The sequence below is a fragment of the Dromiciops gliroides genome, chromosome 1 (genome assembly GCF_019393635.1).
Source record: "Dromiciops gliroides isolate mDroGli1 chromosome 1, mDroGli1.pri, whole genome shotgun sequence".
Lineage (NCBI taxonomy): Eukaryota > Metazoa > Chordata > Mammalia > Microbiotheria > Microbiotheriidae > Dromiciops > Dromiciops gliroides.
This window is the reverse complement of record NC_057861.1, coordinates 613,220,664-613,240,390: the sequence shown is the minus strand read 5'-3', so window position 1 is coordinate 613,240,390 and position 19,727 is coordinate 613,220,664. Positions and strand designations below refer to the sequence as shown.

Here is a 19,727-nt window from a genome sequence, read left to right as displayed (position 1 = left end):
TGTAATGTGAATAGAGAGAATGGGATGGTTGTGAGATTTTGTCGGGGTGGAATGGACAAGCCTTGTCAATTAACTGAATTTGGGGGTGGGAGGAGGAATGAATGAGAGTGAAGAATCAAGGATAATGCCTAAGTTGCAAACCTGGGTGATCATAAATGTGCCATTAACAGACATTGGGACATTTCTATTATAAAAATGTGTACTGTCCAAATATACATATGTATGTATATATACACATATCAATTTATGTATATGTGCATAATATATATATATATATATATATATATATATATACACACATATGTAGTGAGTGTGTATGTGATGACAGCATGGGTACTATATCACAGGCACTGAAGTATTGACAAGCCATGTGTCCTGATTTTTGCTTTGGCAAAGGTGATCCTTACACTTTCTAACTGTACATTCTTAAAGGTCCCCTACCTGTTCTAATCTATGTTTTCAAAATATTTGTATTTATAGCTTCCAGTTAAAGAAACTTTATGAGAGAAAATTCCAGGGCAGCTAGGTGGCAGGGGGCAGCTAGATGGCACAGTGGATAAAGCACCAGGCCTGGATTCAGGAGGACCTGAGTTCAAATGTGGCCTCAGACACTTGACACTTACTAGCTATGTGACCCTGGGCAAGTCACTTAACCCTTATTGTCCTTCAAAAAAAAAGAAAAAAGAAAAGGAAAATGTCACCCAACTCTTAGAATGAGACTGTGGCAGATGAATAAACAAGCTTAATAAATTTCAATTTTATTGACTAGTTTTGATAATACTCCAGGAGTAATAAAAGCACAAGGAACCCAGGTTTTGGTCCCAATTCTGACATAACTGGCAAGTCAAATAATCTTGCTGAGTTTCCTTCATCTCTAAGTGGAGAAGATTGGACTAAACAATGTCTAAGGGCTCTCTCAGCTCTAAAATGCTATGATTCTAACTGGAAGTTGGTCCCTTGGAAAATGCGTGTGGAAAAGAGAAACCAAAGCATTTTATGACAGTCTGATAGTTATTTCAAGCTCAGAAATGGGGAGTGGTGCTGAGACAAGATGCTAAGGCCCTATGCTGCTCCTCCTGCCAAGTGCCTGTCCTCTAATGCCCCCTTTTATTGCCATCACTACTGCATTTGTGGGCATAGGAAAACACCCCTTTATCAAATGGGACGGGGAGAGGCTGCCACTTATAATGAGCAGTTCCCTCTTGAATCATGCACTAATCATGCCTCACTCATTCTCTCCAGCCCCCTCCCATTTAGTAACAAAGTCCTAGCAGGAGAAACCATTTTCAGAAATGAGCAAATCAGCTGGACCTAGAGTCCCAGTTCTTGATGAAAATCCTTTGCCTGTAAAAAACTCCAACATGCCCAAAGGAAAGTCCTTTTTAAAAGCTATATTCATACACACACACACACACACACACACACACACACACACACACACACACACAGGGAGACAGAGAAAAACAGAGAGACCGAGACAAAGAAAGAACAAGTCAGTTTCCATCTACACCATTCCTGCCCTTTCATTTCTACTTATAACAAGAACTAATCCTTCATGCTCAGACTCCAAATCTTGTCATCCATCTACCTAACAAGACTTTATGAATGTATTTGGGCCATCGGCAATTCAGCTCAGGAGCTGATGTGATCAGTTAGCAATGCAGAAAATTCCTCTCAGATTTTTCTCGGAATTACTCAGAAAACTCAGAATTACTGCCTAGTATAAAGTGAAGCACAATGATAATAAAATTGATGGAAATGTTAACGTGAATTCATCGTGATACCCTATAATGTTCCCTGGTCACTTAAAACAGTCTAATTTGACTTTGACTTGGTGTAGAGGCCAGAGTTGTAGAATTGGAACCGGAGGATTTGGGTTCCAATTTTGACTCTTCTTGCTGCTTCCTACTTGTGTGATCTCAGAAAGATGCCTTCACTTCTCAGGGCCTTCATCTATAAAATGAGGAATCTGAACCAGATATGTCTTAATGTCTTTCTAGCTTTAAAACTAGGATTCTCCCGGAGAATTTGATTTATGTTTTAAAAAAAAAAGATTAGCACCCATGAGATATTAGGTATCATAAAGAATATAGCAAGAATCTCTATGCATTGAAGATTTCAACTGCTTTAAACTTAATATTATAAATTGTGTTAACTCCTCATGCATATTTCCAATCGTATTCCCATTTTGTTACATAAGCAGCTTAAAAGTCTGAAGTTTTTATTCTCTTTTGGGGGGGGAGAAGAGGCAATCTGGGTTAAATGTTTACTGTATAAAACACTTAACTTGACAATGAAGTCATGGCCACAAAGACACAATTCCCCCCTCCAAGGCATATTATATATTAAAATAAAAGTATTTTTGATTCAAAAATTATTTCACAAACGCATCTTTTGCTCATCCAATATTTTATATGCTGCATGCATTCTGAAATTCATTCTTGAGTTTGAAAAGATTCTTATGAAAATCAAGGGTTTGACATCAGTCCTTTAAGGACCACCTAAGTGCAAACTTCTGCCTTCAGGCAACATCACAGTGAGATCATTTCAGGCAGATTGGAAAGTATCTTCTTTCCAAGATTACTTATCCAAGGAGAGTATTTCATAACCTACACACTTCTCTCCTGCCCACATGTTAGCCCAGGTGACAATCTCCCTCACTCCTTCCATTAGTTAGTTAATGAAATCATGGTGGGGAAGGTGACCAATACTAATAAGTTGCTGAAATCTAAAATCTGAGGGAAATGCTGCTACTATGCAGACACCCACACCGATAATCCTGCTCTTTCCCTTCAAATTAGAATCCCTAGGTGATCCTTACAAATCTCATTAGACTAAAACAAAATAAAGAGCATGTTACCAAGGAGGAGGGAAGCCATGTGCCCTGATTGCCATCAGGAACAAAACAACAACCAACAGGGGAAAAAAAATAAAAACCTTCCCCCAGGGCTGTGCCTTGTTCTGTTGTCTATGTCAATTCACTGCTGGTCTCGGGGTTTAGCAATGGTTTTAAACAATTACAGAACCGGCTTTGCATCTGTTCTCTCCATCTCCACTTTACCGATGCAAATGGTAAGGAAAACGAACTGAGGGGCTGATAAGCCCAGCCGGACAGTAAGAGCTTGTCTCCTAATTACCCAGAGTGAGTCTACTCCCTGAGAAAAGAAGCCTGAATAAAGAGCGGCCACGGAATTCACACGCAGCTGCCCCATAGTCGGAGATAAGGGCAGGAGGCTTTACACCATGTTGGACCCGTGCCTGCTCAGTTCCCCGTTCCCCCTTCCCAAGTAACAATAGTAATAGATTAGTCTAAAAGAGTACTTTTCATTTCAAACTGTCACTGCCTTTTCTCTATACCACGCTCCCCTTCAGATTCAATCTCCGCCCCCAAGTCCCCCACCAAATAAATCACTTACCTCCGAAGGATGAGTAGAAGCTTTTTAATAGGAGAATGAAGAGGTTATCCTAGGAGTGCATTTTAGCATCCTTCTTCTGGAACAGTTAACTAGGAATATAGACACATCCTCCTCCACCATTTTCTGATCACATGATCAGTGGTACAGCTAAATAAGGATGATCACCTGCCTCCAGAGAAACCTCCTGCATGTACCAGCCACCCCGGCAGCCCCAGCAAGGGAAATGGCACGAGGCTGTCCAGTTTCATTGGGGAATAACAGACCTCCCGCCTCCAGTGGTGCTGGCTCAGAGGATGCCCACTCCGCTTTCAGGCAAGGACTCAGGGGACTGCTCAGAAAAACTGTCGACTGTTCCATTGCTAAGTCTGGATAAGATTGGAAGGGGATGGCAGTAGGATATAACTGATGGTGACTTTCATCTAATTTGGGGCCAATTTATTCAAGTCCTGGAGTTTTTATAATATACAAGGTGAAAAAGGATCATAGATTTAAATTTGGAAGGGATCTCAGAAATCAACAAATTCAGTCTCCTCATTTTACACATAATGAACCTAAGGCTCAAGAAGGCCAGGTAACTTGGGGAAGCCAGAATTTGAACCCTGATCCTCTGATTCTAGGGGCAGCTAGGTGGCACAGTGGATAGAGCACTGGGCTTGGAATCAGGAATGCTCATCTTCCTGAGTTCAAATCTGACTTCAGAGGCTTACAAGCTTTGTGACCCTGGGCAAGTCACTAAACCCCCTTTGCCTCAGTTTCCTCATCTGAGATTTTATATATATATGTACATGTATATTTATAAGAATATATATATGTGTGTATTTATTAGTAGTAATTCAAATAGCAAATTCAATCAATAATCACATATATGTGTGTGTGTGTATACACAAAAAAAACTTTGTCACACTCACATCTATGTAGTTATTGATTTAGCTTGCTATTTGAATTGGTAGTAATTCAGATAGCAAGCTACAACAATAACTTGAGACAGTTAAATGATTCAATGGGTACAGTGCAGGACCAGGAGTCAGGGAGACTTGGGATTGAATCCTGCCTCATATACTTACTAGCTATGTAAACCTAGTCACTTAACCTCTGTCTTCTTCAGTTTCTTCATCTGTAAAATGGGAATAATAATAGTTCCTATTTCTCAGGGTTGTTGTGAGGATAAAATGAGGTATTTGTAAACCTGAAAGCATCATATAAATGCTAGCTGTTATTGTCGTTATTGCTTCTTGGTCCAGATGATGAGCCACACTTTCTTCCTCTCAGTAGAAGAGGAGAACTATAGGTGTGGGATGCTGCATATGCTAATGAGACACAGTTGTGTTTATTGGTCTGTCAACCAACAAGCATTTCCTGGAGTCCCAATAAAGTTCTAGGCAAGGACTAACTATTGATATAATGACTTATGAAGCTACCAGCCCTATCCCTACAGCCGTCTTCGAGGAGAGGAATCCATTTGGAAAAGGGACCTACCTTCCTTGATAACACTAACACCAGCTTCTGACCAACTGCCAATTATGTGACTGAAGTTCCAAAGCCCTGTGAGTAGCAGCACCCACTAGGCCACTCACTGGTCCTACTTCTATCTCATTCCCCAAACCCATCATCCTGGAGAAGCAACCTGGTAACTGCTTCATGGGTGGCATATCCCTTGTTTCTTCAGCAACCAGATGCTGAACTGGAAAGTTCTTGCCATCAAAGTGTCTAGCACTGTTGAATGAATCAGTATAAAAAATGGATAAGACTTTCTCCATGAAAATTATGTTAAAGGAGATCCACTAGCATCTACTTATTTGCTGAGGACCTTTGCACCTGTCTATCTGACTTGCATTTGAAAGCTCCCATAGGTATTGTCTCTCACATTAGAATGTGAACTCTGTAAGAGCAGGCATTGTGTTGCTTATCTCTTTGTATGCCCAGGGCTTAGCACAACACTGGCAAATAGTAAGCATTTAATAAATGGATTTTTTCATTCATTCATTCATTCATTCATTCATTCATTCATTCATTCATTCATACTTCTTTGAGGCTTCCACCCATTACTCTTGGTTCTGCCTTCTGGGGCCAAAGGGAGCAAGCCTAATCTCTCTTCCACATGTTAGTCCATGTTTCTTTCTCCTTCCTGCCCCCTGGTCCCAAGTCTTCTCTTTTCCAAACTAAACATTCCCTAGTTCCTTCAACTAATCCTCATATGACACGGACTAAGGATCCTTCACAATGCTTGATAGTCCTCTGGATATTCACTGGTTTGTTAGAGTCTTTCTAAAACTGTGGTACGCACAACTGAACAAAATATAACAGATGAGGTGTGATGTGGGCAGAGTGCAAAGAGACCATCACCTCCTTATTCGTAGAAGTTATGCCTCTCTCAGTGCGGCACAATATTGTACTGCCTTGATTTGGTTGCTATATAAATCAGCTGACTCACACTGAGCTCAAGGTCCACTAAAACTCCCAGATACTTTTCTGACAAGCTGCCACCTAACCATGTCTCCTCCAACTTGTTCTGGCAAAGTTGATTTTTTGCACCCAAGTGTAAGACTTTACATTTATCCTAACTGAATTTGCATACTATTAGATTAAGCCCAATATTCTAGCCTGTTGATATAATTTTTTTTACATCCTGACTCTTTCATACAATACTAATTACTCCTCCAATTTTCATGTCGTCTGCCAAGTTGATGAGAATGCTTTTTGTGCCTTTATCCAAGTCACCAATACAGTGCAAGAACAAGCTCGGATCCCTGCTGTACTCCCACCAGAGACCTTCTGCCAAGTTAACACAACCACTAACAGCTACTCTGATACTGGTCTGATTCCCAGCACTGACTCCATCCAATTGTATGATTTTCTAGTCTGTATCTCTCCATCTTCTTCACAAGAACAGCATAAGATAGCTTGTCAAAGGCTTTAATAAATCATAGGTAAATACTATCTATAGCCCCTCCCCTTTCATATACCAACTTGTGGAAATAAGATTAGTCATGACCTATTCTTGATGAAACCATCCTGGTTCTTTGTGATTACTTTTACCTAAGAGGCAGCTAGGTAGAACAGTGAATATAGCAATTAGGCCTGGAGTGATAAAAAACCTCAGTTCAAATCTAGATGGACATTTATTAGTTGTTTGGCCCTGGGCAAGTCATTTAACCTCTGCTTGCTTCAGTTTCCTCAAATATAAAATGGTCATAGAAAGAGCACATAACTCTCAAGTTTGTTGTGAGGATCGAGTGAGATACTATTTGTAAACCGCTTAGCAAACTGCTTAACACATAGTTGGCACTTAATTAATGCTTCTTTGCCTCCTTCCTACCCTTTCTAGCTATTCATGAACCATCTCTTTAGTGATCCATTCTAAAATATTCCCAAGAACCAGAGTCAAGTTCAGTGGCCTCAAAGACTGTTTTATTTTGAAAATTGGGATGACATTTGACTTCTTCCAATAATTAGAACACGTCTCCTTTTTCCACAGTCTTAAAAACATTGCTAACAGGGGCTTGGTAATTATGCTTATCAGTTCTTTCACAATTCAGGGATGTCAGTGATTTGATTTCATCAAGGGAAAGTAGGTACTGTCTGCCTATCTCCTAATTTGTCTTAGGTATTTATTCCTTGTTAGTCATTTTTGGTTCTCTCTTTTCCATTGAAAAGGTCATTCTATCCCTGACAGAGAAAACAGAAGTAAAATAAAAACAAGGCATTTCTGCCTTATCAATTATTATCGTTCTACCCAACCCAAGCAAAACATCTAAACTTTTTCTGACTGCCTCCATTTTCTCCTAATATATCTTTTTTTAAAAAAAAATAAATAAAAGGCTTGTTTGTACCATGAGCATACTTTGCCAACCTCAGTTCAGTCTGAGTTTTAGCACACCTGACACTATTTGTTAAAACTATGCCATGTTCTTATATACAGGGGGGTCCCAAAATCTTAGTGTAGCTTTAAGCTATTAAAGTTTAAAGTTTTAATAAGTCTGTTTTTATCCTTTCTTACCTGGACTTACTTTTCATCCTTTGTATATTCCTTTTCAGATCTAAATTTAGATCTAAATGCACATCAGTCTCTTCAGTCAAATCCCATTTTGTATTCTCATTAGATTTGTTTCCCTGTCTGTCTTAATAATTTCATTCTTAAATATCTCCCATCTGTCCTGGGCTGATTTTCCTTTTAGAATTTTAGTTCCTAGGATTCTGCCTATCCTTCCTCTGAATCCTCTGAAATCTGATTTCCCAAAATCTAGTGTTCCTGTCAAATTATACCCATATTTCGTTTCCTTCTTTGTCACAAACTTTGTCCCAGTCCTCCTCCCCTTCCCCCGACCCCCAACACCCTTGGATTCTTATCATTTCTACTCCAGCAACTAGTTCTTTCCTATTAGTAAGAATCTGATTCACAACAGACTTTCCCCTTGTAGGTTCTTTTACCTTTTGAAGGATGAAATGCTCACTAAGACAAGCTAAAAAGTTATTAGCTCCTCTGGTTTTGGCAGAGAGCAAACACCAACAGATGTGTGGATTACTGAAGCCCTCATCATTAATTATGACATTATTTCTCTGTGCCCAAGTTCCTCATCTACTTCTTTTCTCTATGTGATCTGCAGTGTATTTCTTTTTTTGTTTGTTTGTTTTGGTGGGGCAATTGGGGTTAAGTGACTTGCCCAGAGTCACACAGCTAGTGTTAAGTGTCTGAGGCCGGATTTGAACTCAAGTCCTCCTGAATCCAGGGCTGGTGCTTTATCCACTGCACCACCTAGCTGCCCCTCTGCAGTGTATTTCAATGAAAATAGTCATTTCTGCTTCTATCTTCATTGACCTTTCCCCAAATGTTCCCCTCACAAAGCTTCCAACCTCTGGGTTCCTTGATTTTTTTTCTTACAAATATATCTTTTTAATATGCAATGCTACCCTCCACCCCTTACTATATAGTTTCTTTTGAATATGATATACATAGGCAGAGCCATATTCCAGTTATATCCCAACAAATCTCAATTATACCTTGAGATCAAATTTAACTGCATTACAACCTTTAGCTCCTCCTGCTTTTCACTTATTTCACTGTAGCTACTTTCTATGGTATCTAACTTGGACGATATTCCTAGGCAATGTTTTCTTTCCCCCATCATTTTAAAGTTTTTAGCCCTTTTAACTAGATTTCTAAAACAACTGGCAAATAGAATCTTATCAGACTTCACTAGGTATACTCCACCTTTGGCTGGGAATCTCTTATCTCTGTTTTAAGCCCTGGTTCAGAAATCCAAAACCCATTCTTTGACATTTCTTCTCAGCCAGTTATTCACTTCCTAAATCAACTGCTCTCTTCTTTGTCCTTTGTCTTCAAAGAGCAACAGTGGAGAAGACCAAACCTGGGCCCCTGTGGCTTTCAGTTTCTTCTCAAAGACTTGATAATTGTTAAAAAAAAATACTTTCCGGGGCAACTAGGTGGCACAGTGGTTAGAACACTGGCCCTGGATTCAGGAGGCCCTGAGTTAAAATCTGGCCTCAGACACTTAACACTTACTAGCTGTGTGACCCTGGGCAAATCACTTAACCCCAATTGCCCTGCAAAAAAAATACTTTCCAAGCTCCTTGTGGCAACATCATGATTTGGAGGTGATAGGGAATCACTAAAATGTATTGAGTAGGGTTGGGGGACATGGTCAGCTCTGTACTTTAAGATCACTTTGACAATTGAGTAGAGGATGGGCCACAACAGGGAGAGACTTGGGAAAGAAAAGACCAATAATCAGGCTATTGTAATAATCTAAGGTAATGCACCCTGCACCAGGATGGTTATCAAAAGAGAGAAGAAGATTTGTCCTAGAGAGGTTACAGAAATTGATAGAACTTGAAATCAGATTAGTTATAGGTGGTGAGAGCAAGTAAGGGGTCAAGGATGAAACCTGAGTTGCAAGCCTGAGTTTCTGGGAAGACAGTGGCACCCTCCATAGTAATAGAGATATTTGCAAAAGGGTAGGGTTTGGGGTGGGGGGGAAAGGTAAGGAGTTCAGTTTTGGACATGTTGAGATTGAGATGACTATGAGACATCCAGGTCTAGACATCTGATAAGCTGTTGGAGATTTAAGTCTGGAGGTGAGGGTTGGACAAGTAGATCCAAGAATCATAGGGATAGAGGTGATGATTGAATCCATGGGAGATGATGAGAGGACCCCTGATAAAGAGGTGTGACCTGGACAACATCCAGCAAACGAAGAAGGGATGGTGAGATAGGTAGAAAGAGAACCAGTATAGAGTAATGCCATGAAAACCTAGAGAAAAAGGATAAAAAGAAGAGGAAGACCAATACTGTCAACAGCTCCAAAGTCCAAGTAGAATGAGGACTGGGAAAAAAAAAAGACCATACGACTTAGTAGTTAAGAATTTGCCGGCAACTCTGGAGAGAGCATTTTGTTTGAATGATCAGGTTGGAATCAGATTGTAGAAAGAAAAGGAAGTGGAAGAACTGATTATAAAAGGCCTTTTTAAGGAGTTTAACTACAAAAGGGATGCGGGACTATTGCTAACAGAGATGAATGGATCAGGTGAAGAATTTTTTGATGATAGAAGAGACATGGGCCTATTTGTAGACAGTAGGGAAGCAGCCAGTAGACAATAAGAGATTGAAGATAAATTAGAAAGTAGGGATACCGACAGGGCAATCTGTTAAAAAGGGATGACTTTCTACATGGGAGATGGAAGAGGAATTTTGGGGGAAATAAAGGTTATTTAAAAACAAAATATCAATTAAAATTTTTAAAAGAAAATATAGTTTACATGATCAAAGACAAATTCATTTCTTTTTGCTTAGCTGTGTCTATTTTTATTTAAATATATTTTGTTGAATCTTTTTCTTTTTACATCTTTAAATATCCTTCTCTCCCCCAACCTATATCAGAGTGATCCCTTTCTTACTAAAAGAAAAGAAAATTAAAGAGGAAGAAAATTTTTTTAAAAAATTGAAACTAATACTAAGCCTGACATTATGTTTAATAATCCACACATATGGTTCTCCATCTCTACAAAGCAGTATGGGAAAGTTTTGTCTCACCTGTCTTTTAAAGGGCAAAGTTTGGCTTTTTAATTTTACAACATTCCATTTTGATGGCTTAGGTATTGTTCTTTCCATTTACATTTTTGTAATGATTGTATGTGTTGTTTTTTTGGTTCAGCTAACTTTGGTTTCTATTAGTTCATAATGGAAATTATGAAAAGCTGGCAGCAATTTAGGACCCGGAGGGGCCTGTATCACCTATCAAAACCCCAGGAAAACTCTAAAAATGCACTGGAAAGAACAATGATAAAGAAAACTAAAGAGAAACGGTTGTGAGTTCCTTTATCTTGTCCAGGACTGTAAGAAAGACGACTAGAATCCTCCAGAAGACCCAAGCAGAAACAAGTCAGAGTAATGGAAGACATAACACATAAACAGCCATGTCACAAAGGAAGAGATAAGGACCAGACCAGCACCCAGAGCAGCCCAAGCACAAGCTGCTGCTGAAGAGAGGACCAGACCCATTCATAGGCAGCCCATTTACAACTTAGCATTCAGGCAGCTGTGCCCAACCCAGAGTATGGGCAGCCCTCCCTGAACCACAGAAAAATCTAGGCCAGTGCTCAGACAGCCTAGCTTATAGGCAACATGTGCCTGAGTCCAAAGTAGGATCCATAATAGGAGAAGAAGCAAAATATCTGGGGTCTTGCAGGAGCCTGCAATGAGTACATTCTGAAACATATGGTTGGGGCACATTAGGGTCACAGTAAGAGGTGTAGTCAACTCTGGATTCAGGTCTGAGCAAGGAGATGGAGAAGGAGGCAAACCAAAAACCTAAGTCTAACCACCTGGAGACTGACCACAAGCCCAGGACAGAAGGCAGGCTGAGGTTTAGTTACCACATCCAGAACCAAGCAAAGCCTACCAAGAGTATGAGGGGGAAGAGTGTTTGACCCAAACACAGAGCGCCCATCCAGAAATCAAGGCTGGAGAAATGAAAAATAGAAGAAAATACTGAACATAACAAAGCAATACTATGGCCTGAGGGAAACTCAAGAGCTAAATCCAAAAGAAAAGAGGTGACTTCAAAAGTCTGGGTAAAGCCTCAGAGAAAAGAATGTCTTGGCCACAGGAAATGTGAAATGAAACAAGAGATACAATAAGTGCTGTTAAAGGAAATGACAGCTAGAGAGGAAAGAATTTCAAGGAGAATTAATAGCTTAAAAGAGATAGGGGCAAACTCTATCCAAGAATTGAACTCCTTGAAACTTAGACTAGGTCAGACAGAAAGTACTGAGTCCATGAGGCAACAAGAAATATTAAAACAAAATCAAAGAACCAGAAAAGCAGAAGAATATGTAAGGTATATACTAGAAAATCAAGAAAGAAGGAGAGAGAGAGAGAGAGAGAGAGAGAGAGAGAGAGAGAGAGAGAGAGAGGGAGGGAGGATGGAAGGAAGGAAGGAAGGAAGGAAGGAAGGAAGGAAGGAAGGAAGGAAGGAAGGAAGGAAGGAAGAGAAAGAAAGTAAGAAAGAACAAAAGAAAGAAGGAAAGGGGGCAGCTAGGTAGCGCAGTGGTTAGAGCACCAGCCCTGGATTCAGGAGGACCTGAGTTCAAATCTGGCCTCAGACACTTGACAGGTATTAGCTGTGTGACCCTGGGCAAGTCACTTAACCCCAATTGCCTCACCAAAAAAAAAAAAAAAAAAAGAAGAAGGAAAGAAAAACTTGACCTGGAAAACAAATCAAGGAGAGATAATCTAAGAATCACCTGAAAATCAGGATTAGTTAGATAGTTATAGATACCATATTTCAAGAAAACTATGCAGATCTCTTAAAACCATAGAATAATGAAAATGAAAAGTAGAAGAAACCATTGGTCACCTCTGAAAGTAATGCCATTAATTTACATACATTTTCTTAGCCTTCTCTGTATTTATTATGTTCATTATTTATTATAGCACAGGAATATTTTATTATATTAAATTACTTTATTTTATTATATTAAATGACCACAATTTGTTTAATCATTCCTTAATCAATAGGCATCTACCATGCTTCCAGTTCTTTTCTGCCACCAAAAGTCCTACTGTAAATATTTTGGTGTACTTAGGGCTTTTATTTTTGTTATTGATCTCCTTGGGTTTTGTACTGTAAATGTAATTTCTAGGTCAGTGACTATTGACATTTTCATTATTTTTTAATAACTCCAAATTGCTTTGCAGAACATTTGTATCAATTCACAGTCCACCAACAATGCATTAGTGTGCCTTTCTTTCTTCAGTCTCTACAACACTGACTATCCCATCTGTTGTCATGTTTACCAATTTGCTGGATGTGAAATAAAACCTCAGATTTGTTTTAATTTTTATTCATGTTATTAATTTGGAGAATTTTTATTGTTAATATTTTATAATTCTTCAAAGATAGATTTTCACTGAAGATATAATAATTTCCTGAAATTGTAGCATTTTAAATTTATTTCACACTAGAATGTTTTTAAAATAGAGTTGATAGAAGAAATACAAAGTTTACAAACTTATGCCAAGATCACTTCCTAAAGAAATTCTGTTTTTGTAACTTCAGATATATTGTGTGTTTTTCCTGAGACTATCATGATATACTAGAAATGGCTATCCATGATGGATGAAGTATTTGGACTTGTAATTTCCATGTCTGGAATTGGTTGGAAGTGCTACGTAAATAATATCCAGGAGATGTATTAAGAGAAAAGGAAACAAATAAGTTCTTTACCGATACCATGAAATGTGAAAAGATGTGATGGAACCCCTTGTGAGTTTAGTTGACCTCCATGTTGAATAAATGGGAGAATATGGGAAAAGGTGGCACATGATGAGAAGGCATGGATGGGTTGTGATCTTCATCACTGGAAAACATGCCAGCATCTATTACAGATGAATCACAGATTCATTAAGCTATTACAAAATTTTTGAGAGAAGCCATCAAAATTTAACTTCTTACTTCTAAAGGCAGATTGAAAGTGCCTGATGTTAAAAAGTGATGGTCAAGGCATATGCAATGATAGAATAATTGGTTCTAAGTGTCACATGTGGCTTCCACATGGGGTGAAAAGAGATGGCCTTCCCACCAAGGGAGAGTAGGAAGCTCTGAGCTCAATTTAGTCTTATTTTTTTTTGGTGAGGCAATTGGGGTTAAGTGACTTGCCCAGGGTCACACAGCTAGTAAGTGTTAAGTGTCTGAGGCTGGATTTGAACTCAAGTCCTCCTGACTCCAGGGCCAGTGCTGTATCCACTGTGCTACCTAGCTGCCCCTCAATTTAGTCTTAAGGAGAGCCTGAACCCAAAGATTTTATGTGTGTGTGTGTCTTAAGTTTTGCATTTGTAGCATTTCTTTAGTGCTGAAGGAAATAAATAGCTCTTTTATTCCTGACATCTACTACTTTGTGCCTTAAGTAAAATTTCCAAAACGAATCTTGTTAATCTATTTTTAGAGAGAACCTAGAAATGAGTCATATCTAAACTTTGTTTAGGTTGTTTTCCCCACATACACCTTTTCATATAGCTCTCTTCTAATTCTCAATGTATGATTCTCTGCCTTTTTATTCTTGCCATCTTTTTTTTTCAATATATATATTCTCTCCATCTACAGACAAATGTGTGATTATAAAGTTGTGGCCTCCTATGGAATATCATTCACAGAAGCCTGTGTGTGCCCTATTCATGACTTAAAGATGTCCCCCTATCACATTCCTAAATACACAGAAAAAGCCAAAGTAAGTGCTTAAGGACTCTGTCTTTTTTCCTATTCATATTAATGGAGTTGAATGCCCATTTATAGCTTCTCCATGTGGTCTCCTCACCCTGGAAAATCACTCTGCGGCCCCTTTTTCTAATAGGTCAGCTCCTCCTGGGACCTCCATTTTTTGTGGGACCTCCATTTTAAGAGAAGTCTAGACCAGCCATAGTCATTCCATTCCTCCCTGGGGTCTGCCCCTGACTCTCTGGACTTCTTTCTTTGCCATGACCTCCTGAGAACCTTTCCTACATCCCACTTCTTTTTAGCTTGCTTGTGTGGGTTATATTCTCCTATTCAGCTCCTTAAAGGTAAGGACTGCCTCTATTTTTGCTTGTATTTGTATTCCCAATGCTTAGGACAGTACCTGGCACTTGGTAACTAGTTAATAAACATGTACTGACCTAATAAATACACACAACAGAGCTTGATACTCCAATGCCATTGGCTCTCACTAATTTGCCTCTTCCTGGTACCATTGCAACCATGCTTAACACATCAGTTCCACATTGTAGATGATTCTGGGCTAGTTGCCTTTTATTATAGCACTATAGAATCTTAATGTTTTTGTACCTTGGATTTTTTTTAGTGAGGTAATTGAGGTTAAGTGACTTGCCCAGGGTCACACAGCTAGTAAGTGTTGAGTGTCTAAGGACGGATTTGAACTCAGGTACTTCTGACTTCAGGGCCGGTGCTCTATCCATTACACCACCTAGCGGTCCCTGTACCTTGGATTTTTCCTTGCTAAAATGGAAACAGTAGAACATCCTATTGTATAAAGAAGCCATGGAGAGTTATTCTAAATTGGTATCATTCAAATGTAGTTATTCCGTGCCTGCTTGCCCCTGTACAATTACAAGTAATTCCGTTTCGTGCTCAATAATCACCATTTCATCTCCCCCATGAGGTAGCAGTTCTCAACAGTATCCCCCCTAGAACACGAAAATGCCCTGAGTTTCACCACATATCTTGAATTGCATGGAATTTACACTTGCCATTATAAGTCTCCCTAGCCTCTCAGGGTGTGCTATGAATCCTCATAGTAAAGAATAATACTGTTACATGAGCAAGAAAATGTGAGAAGCATTACATCAACAAAACATAACACTCGACAAAATTAAACTTTGGCAACTAATAACAAAGTCAAAGCTGGTATCAAACCCTAGACTTCCAGATTTGGTTCAGTGCAAAGTCAAAAGCCTGAAGGGCAAAAAAGTAAGGAACCATCGTTTAGGGAGGGACAACTTTGCAACAGATGCTTGACCCTTGGGACACATGCCCATAGCATCTAACTTGAGATCTACATGCATATGTACACAGACATTTGTTGTTCAGTTATGTCTAACTCTCCACAACTCCATCATGAGGTTTTCTTGGCAAAGATATTAGAGTGGGCTGCCATTTCCTTCTCTAGTGGATTAAGGCAAATAGAGATGAAGTGATTTGCCCAGGGGTAAGTGTCTGAGGCCAGATTTGATCTCTGATATTCCTGACCCCATGCCTAGAGTTCTATCCAATGAACCATCTAGCTGCCTCTGAAACATATGCCTACACATGTATACATATACATATGTATGCATATATAAACATATTTAAAACATACTTAAATTATATGTATATATATGTTAAAAAAACAAGTATATACATGTAAGCATGTGACTTGAATGGAAAATTAACTCTAAAAATTAGATGGAGTGTTCAGATGGGAGGATTTTCCTCTGTAGTTCCCCTTCTTTCAAGTAAGGGAGAAATCGAAAAGAATTCTGTATATGGATTCATGGAATCCACATAGCAGAGAGCCTCAGCATAATGAATCTTGAAACATGACCATAAATGACTGTCTCCACAAGTTCCAAGGAATGAAAAGCTTGAAATTTAGAGGGCCTCATGAAAAATGCAGGAAGAGCTAATGGCATATTATGTGTGTCACTCACAGAAAATAAAAGGACTTTTTGTAGGGCCTGTCATATGTGAAAATAAGCCAAGAATGATTAATGTAAAAAGAAAGAATGCACAAAGATCTGGGTAGGACAGGAAGGTCTAGAATAACTTTTCTAGTTGGAGGCTGGAAATATGCCAGCAGTAAAATTCACTGAGCCTTAAGGTCATTATTTTTTTTTAAGTACAGAATCTCTCACCTTACTTAATCATGAAATAGGATACCAAAGGGGATAGCAAATTTAAGGGTCTGCTTAATTCTAAATACCTATTCCAAAGCTTCCCCAAACACAGTTTCTTATCCCAAAGAACATTCTCTTGAAAGATTACAGAATGAGAACTTTATGAGGTCACAGGGTAACTCTTCCTTCTACCACAACTCAGCGAAACGAAAAATAAAATTTCCAGCTACATGTGCTTTGAGTACAGTGCTTTCATTTGAATCCTCTGGTCCTTGTTTGTTCTCCCCCCTCCCCCAGAACTACAGTTTTCAAAAATACTTATCATTCAAATGGCCATTTAAAAAATTCCCAGCAACATAGTTCCCAGCACACTGTTTACCCAATTCCCTTCTTATTGATGGATTGTTCTCCCCTTTTTTTTGTCCTCCTTTTTTTTTTTTAATTGTCTCATTTCAAGAAATGAAGAATTGACAAATTACTTTCATTTTTTATGTGAGCTAGTGGGAAAATCTAAGACTTCTGCCTCTGTCTGTCTCTGGTTATTTGAATGTGCTGAGGTCTGCCATTAATGATTGTGGGGAGGATAGAGATTTTAGATTTTCATAGCAATAGCATGTTCCATTGGGACAGTAGGGAAAGAATAAAACAGACAGAAGCGTGATAGAAGAGAGGAGAGGATGTATGGTTTTCTAAGATAAAAATTTGAAAAACTAGACTGTTGCTTTCTAAAATTTTGGGGGGAGGAATCTGGTTTGGAATTTTAGACTCTCAGGTTTTATGTTTACATATGTTATACAAATTTCCTCTCTCCATCTGCTCTTGCTCATGCTATATCCTTGTTCAGAAATCTCTCCTCTCTGCCATTCCAAATGCCAGCCATATTTCCACACCCCATTCATATTTCATCCCTTTTGTAAAGCCTTCTGGAACTACTTTGACCCATTGTAATCTCTCCCTCTTTTAAATTCCTAGAACACTTACTATCTGTGTCTTTTATTTGGCACTCAGCTATGGACTTCCTTATGATATCTCTTCTCTTTCCTTGAATCAGATGGTAAGCTCCTTGAGGGCAGGAATCCTGTTTTTTAAATTTTAATATCATCCACCATCAAGTAAGTATAATTCTTCACACCAGGTATGAAGTTGGTAAATATGTGTTGAGTTGATTAAGCATGTATCTCAGTACTTTTGTGTCTGATATAGGAGTTTTATTCCTCTCCACTTTGATTCAAGTTTCCTAATAGCAATATCTTCTTATGGGTCCTTATAAACAGAATAAAATAAATTAATAACTAAAGAGTCAATGCCATTTTTAATAGTGTCATCCGTTGGATTTCAGGGGCAAGTGCCCCATGTGAACAGGAGCTCAAACAATTGCTCATTCAACTAAAAATTGCCCTGTTTCCAAGAAAGAGGGTGTAACCCTGCCAGTGAGACTGCTGGGCTCCATCTGCTGCTACCTTTAGAGTAAGGGAGAGATTGAGGATCTCTATAGAACAGAATAGCTGGACAGGAGGCAAGAAAGATCGGGAAAGCAAAGAAAATGCCTGAACAGAGAAGACCCCGACATGTTGGTGAGCATGTAAGGGCTGTACCCTTAACTCATTAAGGCAGATTCCTGAGCTTCGTGCATGAACATTTTTTACTTTTCCCCCCTCAGTTGTTCAGCCAGTTCCCTTCCAAATGAGGAAAGAATGTTCTCCCTCCCAGGAGAGGAATTTGCTCATTGCACATTTGAAATCTACTCAAGACTATTCTCCACAATCCTCAGTTAGGCACTTAGGGTGGTGCATTACTACCAAGGCATGGTTTATGCACTGGGAGAGAATTTGGCTGGAAAAGAATGCTCCCGTTCCTCTTTTAAAGATCAAAATTCAAATTTGTCATACAAGGTTTCTGAGAAATATTTGAACAGCTACAATGATGTCTTACTTCTAGACAAAAATATAGGGAGTTAATGGATAGTCTTAAATCACATGCACTTCAGAGAATTTTAGCGTAAGAGGAATGGGTAGTTAGTTACCTAGACTACTTTGGTCCAGTCCATGACCCGTTGGGGAATTGGCAACTGGGGGCCCAGTCAAAGGAGCCTTGTAGCAATGCACAGCTTAGCTGATTGGTTCCCTGTTTTCCCAGGACTAGAGGAAAAGCATCCAGATCTTTCCCTGATGTGGCTATTCGTGGGCTAAATGGCCTTCAGGTAGTAGAACAGTATTTCAGTGAGCCAATTTGAGAGTAATGAATTATAAGGGTGTGGTTGGGTTTGGTTTATCTGTTTAAGCTACAAATCAATGCACATTTCTGAGCATAAGAGTGGAGTGGAGACTTAGTATGCCTGTCTTAAGTTAACATGCCTAAGTATAGAACTTTAGTGCTATTAAATTTCACCTTAAGAGATTTAACCAATTATTCTAGCCAATTAAAATAATTTTGGATCCTGACTCAGTCATCTAACATATCCCTCCCTCCCAGATTTGTGTCATCTGTAAATCTGAAAATAATAATATTTAATATAGATTGTGCTTTAAATTTTGAAAAGGTATCATATGGCACCTTATTTATTCCTCACAACATCTCTGGGAGGTGGGTGTGATTATTATCCCCATTTCACAGTGGCAGAAGTTGAGCCCGTGAGAGTTTAAATGACTCTGAGTGAGGATCTGAATGGAGGTCTTTGATTCTAAGATCACTACAAGGCCCACATGGCCATCTCTATAAGCATGCTTGCTATGAATTCATTCAATTCTCTGATGGAAATTTTGACTAGAACAAATAAAGGACATATCCCCAGGACAAACCACTAGAAACTTACCTCCAGCTCGACACTAATCTGAACGAAAATCATCCCACTTTGGGGTGTCAGTCAATCAATTCTAAAGCCACCTAACTGCGCTATTTATTGTCCAATCCCACATCTCTCCATCTTGTCTTCAAATAGATCAAGAAATACAGTGTCAGAGGCCTTGTTGAAATCTAGGAATACTATTTTTCTGGCATCCCTTCCCCTATTAGTCTAATAACCATAGATATGGAAATAAGGTTAGTCAGGGATTACTTGTCCATGGAGCAGTGGATAGAGCACTGGACCTGGAGTTGGAAAGTCCTGAGTATCTCAGATACTTACTACCTGTGTGACCTTAGGTAAATCATTTAACTTCTGTTTGCCTCAGTTTTCTCAACTGTAAAATGGGAATAATAATGATATCTACCTCCAAGAGTTGTTGTGATGATCAAATAAGATAGTATTTGTAAAGTGCTTACTTAGCACAGTCCCTGGCACATGGTAGGTAGATACTATATAAGTGTTAGGTATTATTAATATTAAACAAACATTATTAATAAACATAATAATTGTTGCTGATAAGCAAGTATTGTAATTGTTGCTGCTTCCTTTTTCAGGTGACCACAAACTCTCTAATTAATAATAT

General features: G+C 38.9%; 1 protein-coding gene across 3 annotated transcripts in view; it reads right to left on the bottom strand.

The window, feature by feature from the left end:
* PRUNE2 (prune homolog 2 with BCH domain) overlaps positions 1-19,727 on the bottom strand; it is a 338,542-nt gene that overhangs the window by 82,748 nt on the left and 236,067 nt on the right. Inside the window, exon 1 of one of the 3 annotated variants that reach the window (XM_044001553.1) lies at positions 3,417-3,719. The exons of 1 other annotated variant lie outside the window; for it this stretch is intronic. The gene's annotated coding sequence lies outside the window, so the exon portion shown is untranslated. Of the gene's footprint in view, positions 1-3,416; positions 3,720-19,727 lie in introns of those variants that run through there. One more of the 3 variants, XM_044001542.1, reaches the window with a different exon arrangement.